The sequence below is a fragment of the Carlito syrichta genome, unplaced genomic scaffold (genome assembly GCF_000164805.1).
Source record: "Carlito syrichta isolate Samal-C Ts95f unplaced genomic scaffold, Tarsius_syrichta-2.0.1 Scaffold315497, whole genome shotgun sequence".
Lineage (NCBI taxonomy): Eukaryota > Metazoa > Chordata > Mammalia > Primates > Tarsiidae > Carlito > Carlito syrichta.
The window spans coordinates 416,781-429,048 of NW_007259593.1; positions in this window are offsets into that span (position 1 = coordinate 416,781).

Below are 12,268 nucleotides of genomic sequence, written 5' to 3' on the forward strand. Positions count from 1 at the left end.
GAAAGTCCAGGGATAGAAAGGAATTCAGGCATGGCTGAATCCAGGGACTCAGAAAGTGTCTCCAGGCCCAGCTCTCTGTCCAGCTCTCATCTAGGCTTCTGAAAACCTCACAAACCCTTAAAAGACCTTCTCTTTTCCCAAGAGCCTAAACAAAACAAAGCAAAAAACCTCTGGGATTGCCTCCTAGGTCTGAATGGAGTCTTATGGTCACTTTTGAACCAATAACTGGGCCAGGGGACTGTGATGCTTTGATTGGTTGGTTATTAGCTATGTGCTGACCCCAAGAGTTGAGGGTGGAGGCAACCCACCAAAGCACATGGATTCAGAGGTTAGAGCATTGTTAGCAATAGATGGATGGTGGAATGAATGTTGGGCAGTCAACAAACAACCCCTGCTTACCACACCCTATTTCCCAATTATAGGGCTGTAATTCTGACACAGCTGGCATCCTCCATGAATGTCACCCCGTATCGTAAAGATTTCAGACTCTTCTAAAATAAGATTGGCTCCTAGAAGGTAACCTCCAAACACTTGGCATTCGAATGTCTCTGTTACTCATGGTGGGTCTTCAGATAGTTTGTATTAATAAGGTGACCCATGGTGGAGACCAACCATGCAGTTAGTGACTTATCTGTGAACCAGTGAGATCAGCCCGATCTCTTGGCAGGGAAGGGGACTGGAGATTTGAGTTCAACCATGCAGCCAATGATTCAATCAATCACTCTATGTTATGAAACCTCAACAAAACCTCTGAACACCAAAGCTTGGATGAGCTTCCCTGGTTGGCTATTATCTTTGAGTACTGTCACACATCACAGGTGGAAGGAGGTGACACCGTCTAGGATTCCACAGGAAGAAGGTGATGGGAGCTGTGCATCCAGACCACTCCCGGACTTTACCCTCTGCGTCTCTTCCTTTGGCTGGTTCTAATCTGTAACCTTTTGCTAATAAAACTGTGATTGTAAGTAGAGTGTTTTCCTGTATCCTGTGAGTCATTCTAGTGAATTATCAAATTTGAGGGTGGTTTTGGGGAACCCCTGAATTTGCAGTTGGGGTCTTAACTCTAGTTTGGCTAACTCTGGGTACAACCCAACACCACCAGGGGGCAGTGAGGAAAGAGAGAGTGTAGACGGAATGGTCCCCCCTTGGCACAAGTCAGTGTTCTTGTCCCAAATAAGAGGCAACAACCAAGTCACTTATTGTTAGCTCATTCTTTTCCTCTGCTTTTTCTGAGTTGAACAAAGGCCTCTCTACCACAGTAGAAGGCTAATAAAAATGCAACGTGAACCCCCGTTGGTGAGAACAGAGCTCCTCCGCCTCCAGCACCGTGGCCCTGCACTTCAACTCCTCTTTTAAAATATTTATGGAAGAAGTGTTTCTAAACCCAAAATGTAATTTTGGACCTGACGATGCCCTCATAATAGAATAAGCCACCACATCGCAAAGAGCAATTAGAATTAATGAAGCCCACACAATGATCTATCTCTGCAGCAGGTCTGCCTTTTTAGTGCCATCATTAAGGAATTGGTTTTGGGGGAGGGATGCCCTGTTTTCTCTTTCCCGCATGACCCGGACTCCCGGCTATGACACACGAACAATTCCCTTTTATTGCAACTGAGCCACATCCAGGTTTCTATAATTCTGCAATCATTCGAATGACAGGGAAGACTCATTACACCCCAATATTACCACCTTGGAAATTAACTTCTCTCATTGTTTGGAGAGAATTTTCAGAGTATTTCCTTGTCAATGTAGAGCAGGCGTAGGTCCTTCGTTGGTTTCTTTTAATCTTAATTCATCTGCCTGGATTCTTTTGAGGATTCCACTTTGAAAATGTAATTGACCGTATACCAAACAAAGACTGTTGATGGCTTTGTGGGAAAGAGAGAGAGAGAGTGTGTGTGTGTATACAGTATTTGATGGGCTAATTTTACCATGTTTTAATTACAACCTTGGATGGCATTATAAATTTGTGTCCAATTAGGCTCAAGCCATCAACTGCTGAATACATTACACATTTTGTTAAATCAGCCCAGTGGTGCTATAAGCTCCACTGTAATATTAAGCAAAGATGCTGTCGTCAGATCAACTTAACCCTCCAATCCCTGTTTAGATAAGGATGCGTAGTCATAATATTGGTTAAATTAAAAAACAACTGTGTCATCAACATGAATATGAACATAAAACCCAAGTATAAAGCATGCTGTAAAGTCCACAATAGACCTGTGATGCTCTCTGCCCATAAGTCTATAAGCTACAGAAATAGAGAGGTCATTCAGGCAAAAATCAGTCTCCTGCTGAAGAAAAGAGAAGGGAGCAGAAAGGTTCAAACTAAATCTTTACAATACTGACCCATCTAGCTGCAACAGATACTTTGAATGGGGTGCACTGGTTAGTTAAATATTCTAGCTTTTTTTCTTGCTAGATAAAAAGAGGGGGAATTAAGAACTGGGGTGGGTACAACTAGTGTTCAACAATATCCTGCTCTCTTCAGCTTCCCAGCTCATGGAAGCCCTTGCCATTAGGCCAGATATAAAGTATAAGAAGCGGCAGGTGTCCCTTCTAGGTTGAGGCACTGAAAAGACGGCTTGATTCTCCAGTCTCTCTTCTTCCCATCTCAGTGATTGAGAAGGCTCCATCAGCCTGAATCTCTGAGTGATTGTGTTGAGGAAGCAAAACCAATCCTTCCTCCTGGCGTTGTTTACACGTGCTGGATGTACACTATGAGCCTGAACGAAATCATTGTTGTATTAAGTCACAGAGATGTTGGGGTTATTTGTTAAAGCACAAACCTCCTCCTATACTGACTAATAAATAATTTAAAAATAATTGATACATGGTAAAGCTCAGAGAGAATTCCAGTTTAGGCTATCAGTTCCTTGTGTTTCTGATGAGGGAGTTTTGTTAAAGTCAAGGCAGTCTCTCGGAGGGCGTGGGGTTATTATTTTGGCTTCTAATAGTTAGTGTACAAATCTGTGTCTTGAATCTGTCCCTTGGCACCTTGTGTTGCCCTGGACTGTACTTTCAACCTGACCTTCTTGGGTCCTATGTTTATAAAATGAGCCTAGAACTTCATTCATCCACTCATTCATTCATTCATATATTCTGAACATCAGGATATGTCAGGGACGATGCTAGGAGCTGAATGGGGAATTATTGAGAGCTAGCCACATGGCAGGCATTGTGCCGAGTGCTTCATGCATAATGAGCCCTACTGTCCGCCTCACTCATGTGGCAGGAGCCATCCTCACCCCCATCTTGTGGTTGAGGAAACTGGAACCTAAAGAAGGAAGGAACTTGTCCAAGGTGCTACCTCAAGAAAGTGGCAGAGGCAGACTCTGAGCCTGGCCTCTGGCCTGGAGAGCCCGCACTTGGGTCATTGTCCAGCAGCAGCAGGTGAGGGCCAGCCTGCCGGCCAGTCTTCTGAAATGCTAACCTGTTCTAGTCACTCTCCCACTCAAGCCCTTCAAAGACTCCCTACTGCTCTTGGGTTGAAGTCTCACATCCTCAGCCTGGCTCCAGGTCCCTGCCCACGTCTGCCACCCCCGCCCCCTGTAGCACACTATCCTGCTCCTTTCTGCCTCTGTGGCTTTGGGGCCGTTTCCTTTCATTCCTCTGCCCCATCGGTGTGATATCTCCCAGCTCATGGAAGCCACACTTTTGCCATTAGGCCAAATTGTGTGACCAGATCTGGTCAGCGATATATAATATGAGAAGTAGCATGCATCTACATGAGGAATCTCTCCTCCTTCCGAACCCAACTCCAAGGCTGTTGTCCCCTCTGCAGGAGTGCCTGGCCCAAGCCCCTCGATGTCTGTCCCTCTCGCCGCATCGTCATGGTTTACTCCTGGCCGGTCACCCTCCTGGACCAAGGTCCCTCGCTTTGTCTCCTTGGCCCACTGCATACTTGCCACACAGTAGAGCGCACCGCCATTTATTCAACGTGTGTCGAAACACACCCTGTGCGGGTCAATTCTGGCACATTCGGAATGGCAGCTCCTCACAGGGGCAGCAGCCAAGTCTCGGCAATGACAGCCCTGGCTCTGAGAAGTAAAATCCATGCACATCCCCTCATCATGGCCCAGCAGCTCCCTGAGAGTCATGGTAGCCTGCGACTGATTAGGCCCTTTTAATCTTAAATAGCAGAAATTAGCACTCACTGCCCCTCATATTTAAAGAGGACACAGTGATGGAAGAGTCTGACAGAGCTACCTCCTTCCATTGGAGCTTGCCCAGCCTTTGGACCTCTGGAGCCTGGACGTGTGTACAAGTACTTCTTTGTCTAAACAAAACTTCCCACCTGGCGCGCTGGCTTATGCCTATGATTCCAGCACTTTGGGAAACTGAGGCGGGAGGATTGCTTGGGCCCGGGAGTTTGAGACCAGCCTGGGCAACATAGCAAAATCTCATCTCTTAAAAAAAAAATTAGTTGACTACGGTGGCACATGCCTCTAGTCCCAGCTTCTCAGGATGCTGATGTGGAAGGATTGCCTGGACCCAGGAGGTCAAGGCTGCCGTGAGCTGTGATTATCGTGATCTCGCCACTGCATGTCGGTTTGGATGACAGAGTGAGACTCCCACTAAACAAACAAACAAAAAACACTTCCGCTTCCTAGGCCTGCCCTCACTGTTGGAACAGGGCCTGGAGGTGACGACTGTCATTTCTAAATATTCCCCACATGGTTGGGGTGATGCCCAGATTCCAGAACCAAAGACTGGACCAGTACACTCCTTTCCATCTCTCCCTGTCTCTCACACCAAGACAGTAGGTCATTTCCTGGGGATTAGGAAGCTGTTCCCAATCCTGGCTAGGCATCTGAATTATAGACTGTCTGAGGTAGGACCCAGGCATCCATATTTTTGAAAGCTTCCGGGTAAGTCCAGTGTGCAGCTCAGGCTGAGATCTCCCCTAAGAGGAGTCAGGGAGAGGTATGTGCAGACCTTAGGTAAGAAGCTGGGTGGAACTGGCATCTGACCCCTTGGGAGAGGATTCCACTGCCTTTTCCCTGCCTTGTTAGCATCCAGACACCAAAGATACTGCTATCAGATACTCGGGAGGCTGAGGCAGGAGGATCACATGAATCCAGGAGTTTGAGGATACAATGAGCTATGATTGTGCCACTGTACTCCAGTTTGGGTAACAGAGTGAGATCCTGTATAATAAGAATTATAAAAATGCTTCTATCAGAGAAAGGAGATAGAATATTTTGAAGTTATGGAAGAGGTCCCGAAGGTGCGAGAAGGTATCTCTATAGAACCTCTCTGTTGATTCCAGGGTGTACTAGTCAGTTGACTGAGCCTGCTTCTCTTCTTTGCTACGACCTCCTGAACTTCAACCCTGCCTATTCTCAAGTTCATCATCCCTATTCTGGCTTAGAGCAAAGAGCCTTGGACTTGGAATAAAGACAACTGGCTTTTGGTCCTTAATTACCAACTCTGTGATGACGGGAAACATGCGAAGCCTCTCTCAACCTCAATAACCTCACCTGTAAAACGGAGACAGTAATATCCGCCTTGCCAGGCTCAGATGGGGCTCATATATGATCCTGCTGCCGAAAGTGCTCATAAACTGCACAGGACACTTCTGTCATGCATGATCGGTTTATCAGGCAAACGTCAACCAAGCTGCTGGATGTTGAGAATCACCTGTGCCTTTCAGATAATCCTCTGATTGGTCTCACAAGGAGGCTGTGGGGTCTACCCTCTCCCGGTAAAATGATTTGTGAGTCAACTGGGGAAGATTTTCCAGAGACATCTCAGGAAGGTGTGCACTAAATCTCACGGACCACTTAGAGTTTAAGAGGAACTGAGTGCGGGGTGTTTCTCTAGATTTTAAAGTGTCAGACTTGGAGCTATTACCACTCTCGCCCCTCTTTCTCTTCCTTCGGTCTGCCTCCTTAAAGTGTTCCTTTTTGTTTTTGTAAAACCAGAGACTATTTTACTGTTATCCGCATCATTTCTTATTCACTACTTTCTTTCCAACAATAAAACCCTTCTTGGAGTCTCTGTTTATGAAGATATCTGAAGTTATTTACATTCTGACAGCTTAAATCAAATATTTTAAAACCAGCCACAAAGAAAGCAGTAAATCCACAACTGAATTTCAGACCAAACAAATAATTTTCAAAATCTCACATCAAAGTAAATGCATTTGTAATGCTAGTGGCTCATTAGAGTTATAGATTCGTAATCATGATGGATGAGTATTTAATAAAAAAGGGAGGGGGGCAGAGAAACCAAAATGTTAGGTCTTTTTTTTCCCTATCAGTCAGACTTCTCTCTGTATTTGGGTCTCATCATTGTGACTTGAGATGATTAGTTCTTGAAGTGAGAGTTCTGAGGCATTTTGGTTTTGATGAATAAATGAGGCCAGAGAATGTACTTATTTAGAGGCAAAGGTGAAAGGAAAATGAACACCATCATGAATCATCGCTCGGTGAGTTTGAGTTATGTACAAAAAATTCTCACTCTTTTTTCCTCTAACACCCTACCTTGCTTAGGGCCAAATTATTCTCCACTTTAGGAGATCTGTGATGGTACATGACCAGCCAAAATATTACCATGGGGCCTCTCTTTATGCTGGGGTCTCCTTAGCAGGTGCAGATTCAGGAGCTGTATCAGTTACCTATGGTTGCATAACAAATTGCCTCAACATTTAGTCACTTAAAAGAATATCTTTTCACACAGTTTCTTTAGTTCAGGAACTGGAGAGTAGCTTAGCTGGGGGGTTCTGGCTTGGAGTCTCTCATGAGGTTCAATCAAGACATCAGCCAGGGCTGCTGTCCTCTGAACGCTTGGCCAGGGCTGGGGAAACTGCTTTCAAGGTGGTTCCCTCACATGCCTGGCAAGCAAGCATTGGCCGTGAGTGGAAGTATCAGTTCCTCATCACATAGCCTCCCGCTAGGGGAGCTCGGGTGATCAGAGTAATAGGGGCACATCCTCAGGCATCTCCAGTCCTCAGTCCTGTACCTGTGGCAGACATCACCAATCAATTGCCATGTTCTCCTGCTGAACCCAGATAAGAATTCTCATCTCACTGTTCTAGGTCACCACTACCAATTGAAATACAAAAGCAAGCAGGATAGAATCACAACATGGCAGCTAGTTTTTCTGAGTGAGTGATCCAAGAGAAAGTCAGGCAAAACCACAGTGCCTTTTATGATCTAGTCTCTGTGAAATTAAACAATTCAAGCTTAAAATAAACTTAATGCAATTGAAAATTTAAATTATTTTGAGCCCTGAGAGGAATGTGGCTATGTAGCCTGAGTCACTTGGCATGCAGTTACAATTTCTGCTTTTTTTTCTTTTCAAATACTGAAGACCAAATGACACCAGAGATAAGATCCCTTCAGATCACTGCCCCTCCTTACACAGTCATAAAGCAATCGTCCTTGGAATGCAGCAATCTGTAACCAATGAAACCATTGTGGTGTATGCGCTGTATGGAAAATGTTGCTATCCTTCTAAAATTTCTGTATAAGTAAAATCTTAACTTCTCCAGTTTGAAATGCTGAACCCATTTGTTTGGAGTTGGTGTTCCCAGGGGGCCATCCTTAAGCTCTGTGCTTGAATAAACTCTATACTTAATCACATTTTATGCATCTCATTATTTAAAGTTGACACTTCTTAAGTCACACTGTTATTTCGGCACTATCTTATTTGGATAGGATAACTCTATTCAGCATGGGAGGGGTCTATCCAGAATGCGAAGTTGGGAATCACTGGGGCCATCTTGGAGAATGGCCACCACAGATACAGAAGATCTTTCCTGAGCCCCATATGAACAGGAAAGAAAATGCTTTGAAGCACATCATGCCAAGCCACAGCTAGAACTGTTCCTACATTTCCAGGGAATTTTCTATCAAAAAAGGGAAGGAGAGCCAGGCTCAGTGGCTCAGCCTGTAATCCCGCAACTTTGGGAGGCTGAGGTGAGTGGATTGCCTGAGCCCGCGGGTTCGAGACCCGCCCAGACAGCGAGACCTCATCTCTACAATAAATGAAAAAATCAGCCGGGCGTGGTAGTGCATGCCTGTATCCGGCTACTTGGAAGGCTGAGCTGGAAGGATCACCGGAGCCCAGCAGGTCGAGGCTGCAGTGGCCGGGAGCGGCCACTGCACTCCAGTCTGGACAACAGAGTGAGACTCCAACTCAAAAAAAAAAAAGGGAAGGAGAAAGGCATGGAAGTAGATTCTATCTTGCGTGCTTTTGTATTTTAATTGGTAGTGGTGACCTAGAAGAGTGAGATGAGGATTCTTATCTGGGTTCAGCAGGAGAACATGGCAATTGATTGGTGATGTCTGCCACAGGTGCAGAAATGAGGACTGGAAATGCCTGCAGGATGTGCCCCTATTACTCTGATCATGCCAGGCTCTGTAGGTAACACAGAACAGTCAGACATAGCAACAAACAACAAACCCTAGGTTAGTTATGGCACAAGGTGGAGTCAAAACCCTGCTACCAGACAGTTGTAGAGTGAGCATCACCTACAGAGCAACTTGAGAATAAACCTTTCCCACTAAAGGTCTATTCTAGGCCCCAAGGGTTCCAACTTCTCAGTCCCATGAACTTTAAAACAGAAACCTCCCAGAGGCCATTAAGTCAATTGTATTTCAGTGTTTGCCTTCAGAACCCTTAAAAAAATGCATCTATGACAGGTAAGGGTGGAACTGTTTAGGTAGTAGTGATGGCAGACAGCTTAGAACCCTGCCACTCAGACTCCCCCTGTGTCACCAAAGAGGTCTCTGAGGTATCTCTGCTAGGGTTTCATCAGGCACAGTTTTCAAATCACTAATTTGTCCATTCTCCCTCATTTTACAGCCAAAGGCAGTCCAAGGGAGAACAGGATCCCTCAAGGTCATGGTGGGCATGGACTACTGGCTTGGTTTGCAGCCTTGTGTCTCCAGATGCTCAAATGCAGGTGTTATTTGGGGAGGTTAAGATGTGAACACCCTGGTATGACTGGCTCTGTGTCTGGCAGAACCTCGGGTCCTCAGCAGTGGGGACCTGATGAACAGGTGGACTGAGATAAGGACTGTTGGCACAAGGGCTGGTGGCGAAGGTGACTTCTTTTCTTTTTTTTTTTTTTTTTTTTTGAGTTGGAGTCTCACTCTATCACCCAGGTTGGAGGGTATTGGCACACTCATGCCACCCAAGCATCGACCTGCTGAGCTCTGGTGACTTCAGCTTCAGCCTTCCAAGTAGCCGGAACGACAGGCATACACTACCACGCCCAGCTCATTTTTTATTTATTGTAGAGATGAGGTCTCTCCAAGTTGCCCAGACTGGTCTCGAACCCACGAGCTCAGACAATCCACTTGCCTTGGCCTCCCAAAGTGCTGGGATTACAGGCCGACTTCTTTCCTTTTTCTCCTTCCACTCAGCATTCTTGACATGGGTGTACACACCTGTGTTTATATCCAAACCCATAAGTCAGAATGACATTGGGGATTCTTAAAGCCTAGTGTGAGAAAGTGTTCATCAAAGGGTGTTGTTACCTTTTCCCTTTCTGGCGGAGCAAAAGCACCAGGCTGGGCTTCTGAACAGCTCCTGCCACGGGCTAATTTAGCTGTGATTTGTGGGGAACATTTGTGGTTTAATAAAGTGACTTTCCAGTTGCTGTGTTTATCACAACTCAAGCAAGGAGTCTCACTGGGGAAGCATCTGGTGCAGATTATTATTAAAATAAAACACACTTTTGTGAGCTATTTTGTCAGCCTCCTTCAGAGTGACTCAACCTTCCCAAGCCCAATGGAAGAAATGAGTTGTAAAAGCTCGAGGTGGGAGAGGCTGAAACCCAGAGTGGGGCTCTGTCGGGAAGGGTCTCAGTGGGGCAGGGGGACAGTGGTGTGGGAGACGGGGTTCCTGGATGACACATTAGGGCTCTGAACAAGGCACTTAGCTTCTCTGGGATGTGACTCCAGACAATCCCACATGCCACATCCTTAGATCACAAAAATGGCAGCACCATCATGGCCGGCATGGACTGCTGAATACACAGTTTGTAGTGTGGGAAGCGACTGCGGACTTTAGGAAATCACAGTAGCCCCAACCACTGTGGCTTTTGAGGTGTAGTCTCCATTCCAACAAACAGTGACTCAAACTCTTTGAAGATCATACGTTTCTGACTGCAGATTGCTAGAGGCTGAATTGTGTCCCCCTGACCTTCATGTGTCAAAGTCCTAATTCCTAATTCTCAATACCTAAGAATGTGACTGTATTTGGAGAAAGGTCCTTTAAAGAGGCAATTAAACTAAAACGAAGCCATTGGGTGAGTCCCACTCCAATCTGACTGGGGTTCTTGTGAGAAGAAATGAGAACACAGTTGCAAACAGTTGCAAACACGTGAAGACATGGGGAGAAGACGGCCGCCTGCAAGTCGAGGAGAGAAGCCTCAGAAGGAACCAAACCAACCGACACCTTGATCTTGGACTTAACAGCCTCCAGAACTATGAGAAAATTAATTTCTGTTACATCTCCTGGTTTATGGTATTGTGTTATGGTGACCTTTGCAAACCAATAAACAAATGGACCACACTGACAGAGATGAACACTAACTCAGAACCAACGTTTATCAGAGGAGGCCATGGATGCTCAGGCCAGAAGAATATATTCCCAATGTCTGAGTGAGAAAAGACTTCGGGAATAATATTGAGTGTTGAAGATAGTAAATTTCCCAGGTTTCCCAAAGGGTTGTTGCTGAGATAAAACCCCCTTTCTGAGAGCTATTGCCCACTTATGACAGAAAGCGGCTGGAGGAGTGTTACTATAACTTCACATTAATTCATTTGTTCTTTCAATCATTTAACAAATTAATTTAACACCTGGTGTGATAGCCTACTAGAGTTGACTTCAACCAGCATAAGAATTTCCTCTCTTCAAAGTGCGGCACTTAAACTGGTAAAAATTCATTGCAGCGCTATTCACAATAGCATCATCATGGAAGTAACCTAAGTGCCCAACAACAATTGACTAGATAAAGAAAGTGTGTTATATATATATACTGTGGAATACTATGCAGCCATAAAAAGTCATGAAATCATGTAGTGACGTGGATGGAACTAGAGAGCATAGTCCTAAGAGAACCGACTCAGTCAGAAACAGAAAACCAAACACTGCATGTTCTCATTCATACGTGGGAGCTCAATGGATATAAAAATAGAAATAATAGACACTGAGGACATCAACAAGGAGGAAGGTGGTGGGGTTAGGGTTCAGAAATTACCTGTGGGGTACAATGTTCATTATCTGGGGCATGGGACACCTGAGACGCAATCCCCACCACTATACAATATATCCATGTAACGAACATGTATGTGTACCCCCTGAATCTAAAATTTAAAAATGACCAAACACCCCAGGACCCCACCCCAGGCCTATTGGGGTAGAGTCTCTAGGGGTGGGGTCTTTTGAATACATTTTCTTTGTGACTCTAGTGTAGACAAATGTTTGAGAGCCTGTGTGACATGGTATCCCTTACAGCTGATCACTCGGCCCCTGCTGGGACCCAGTCAGTTGTAGGCTTCCCCCTAAACCAGACAGCCTATCTCCTGGGGGCAACTGTGACAGAACATTTGTCAACTTCGTCTTGGAGCTGAAACCTGTGTGCAGAAGCTTCTACCTTTGGGTCCTGGCTATGCCCTTTCAGGCCTCCCCTCTTCCCCTGAAGCCCTTCTGGGATTTAAGGACAACAGGTATGAACAGCTAGAGGTGGGGTTGGTGAGGACGCTAGTAAGGGCAGAGTGAAGGGAGAGAGAGAGAGAGACCTAAAGGGAAACTGGGAACAATCATCCACCTTCCCCATCCCCATGCTGGGAGGACAAGCAAAATCATGAGATCATATTTTAAAATCTTCATCTTGTGCTTTTTTTCCCCTGGAAGTCAGGGGCCTTGAGGAGAATTAAAGTTGTTGAGGCCAGATTTCCAAGAGAAGTCCAACCACCTTTTCTGGAATGGGCTTTTGAAAGGTACACAGGAAACCATTCTCGTGAGGGTCAAAACTGTTGATTCATGACAGTCAGATCCTGTTGGCTAAGGAAGGCTCTAGAAGAGTCTGCTCTGCCGGGCTCGGTGGCTCAGCCTGTCATCCCGCGCCTTTGGGAGGCTGAGGTGAGTGGATTGCCTGAGCCCGCGGGTTCGAGACTCGCCTGGGCAGCGAGACCTCATCTCTACAATAAATCAAAAAATCAGCCGGGCGTGGTAGCGCACGCCTGTAATTCCGGCTACTCGGAAGGCTAAGGCGGAAGGATCGCCGGAGCCCAGCAAGTCCAGG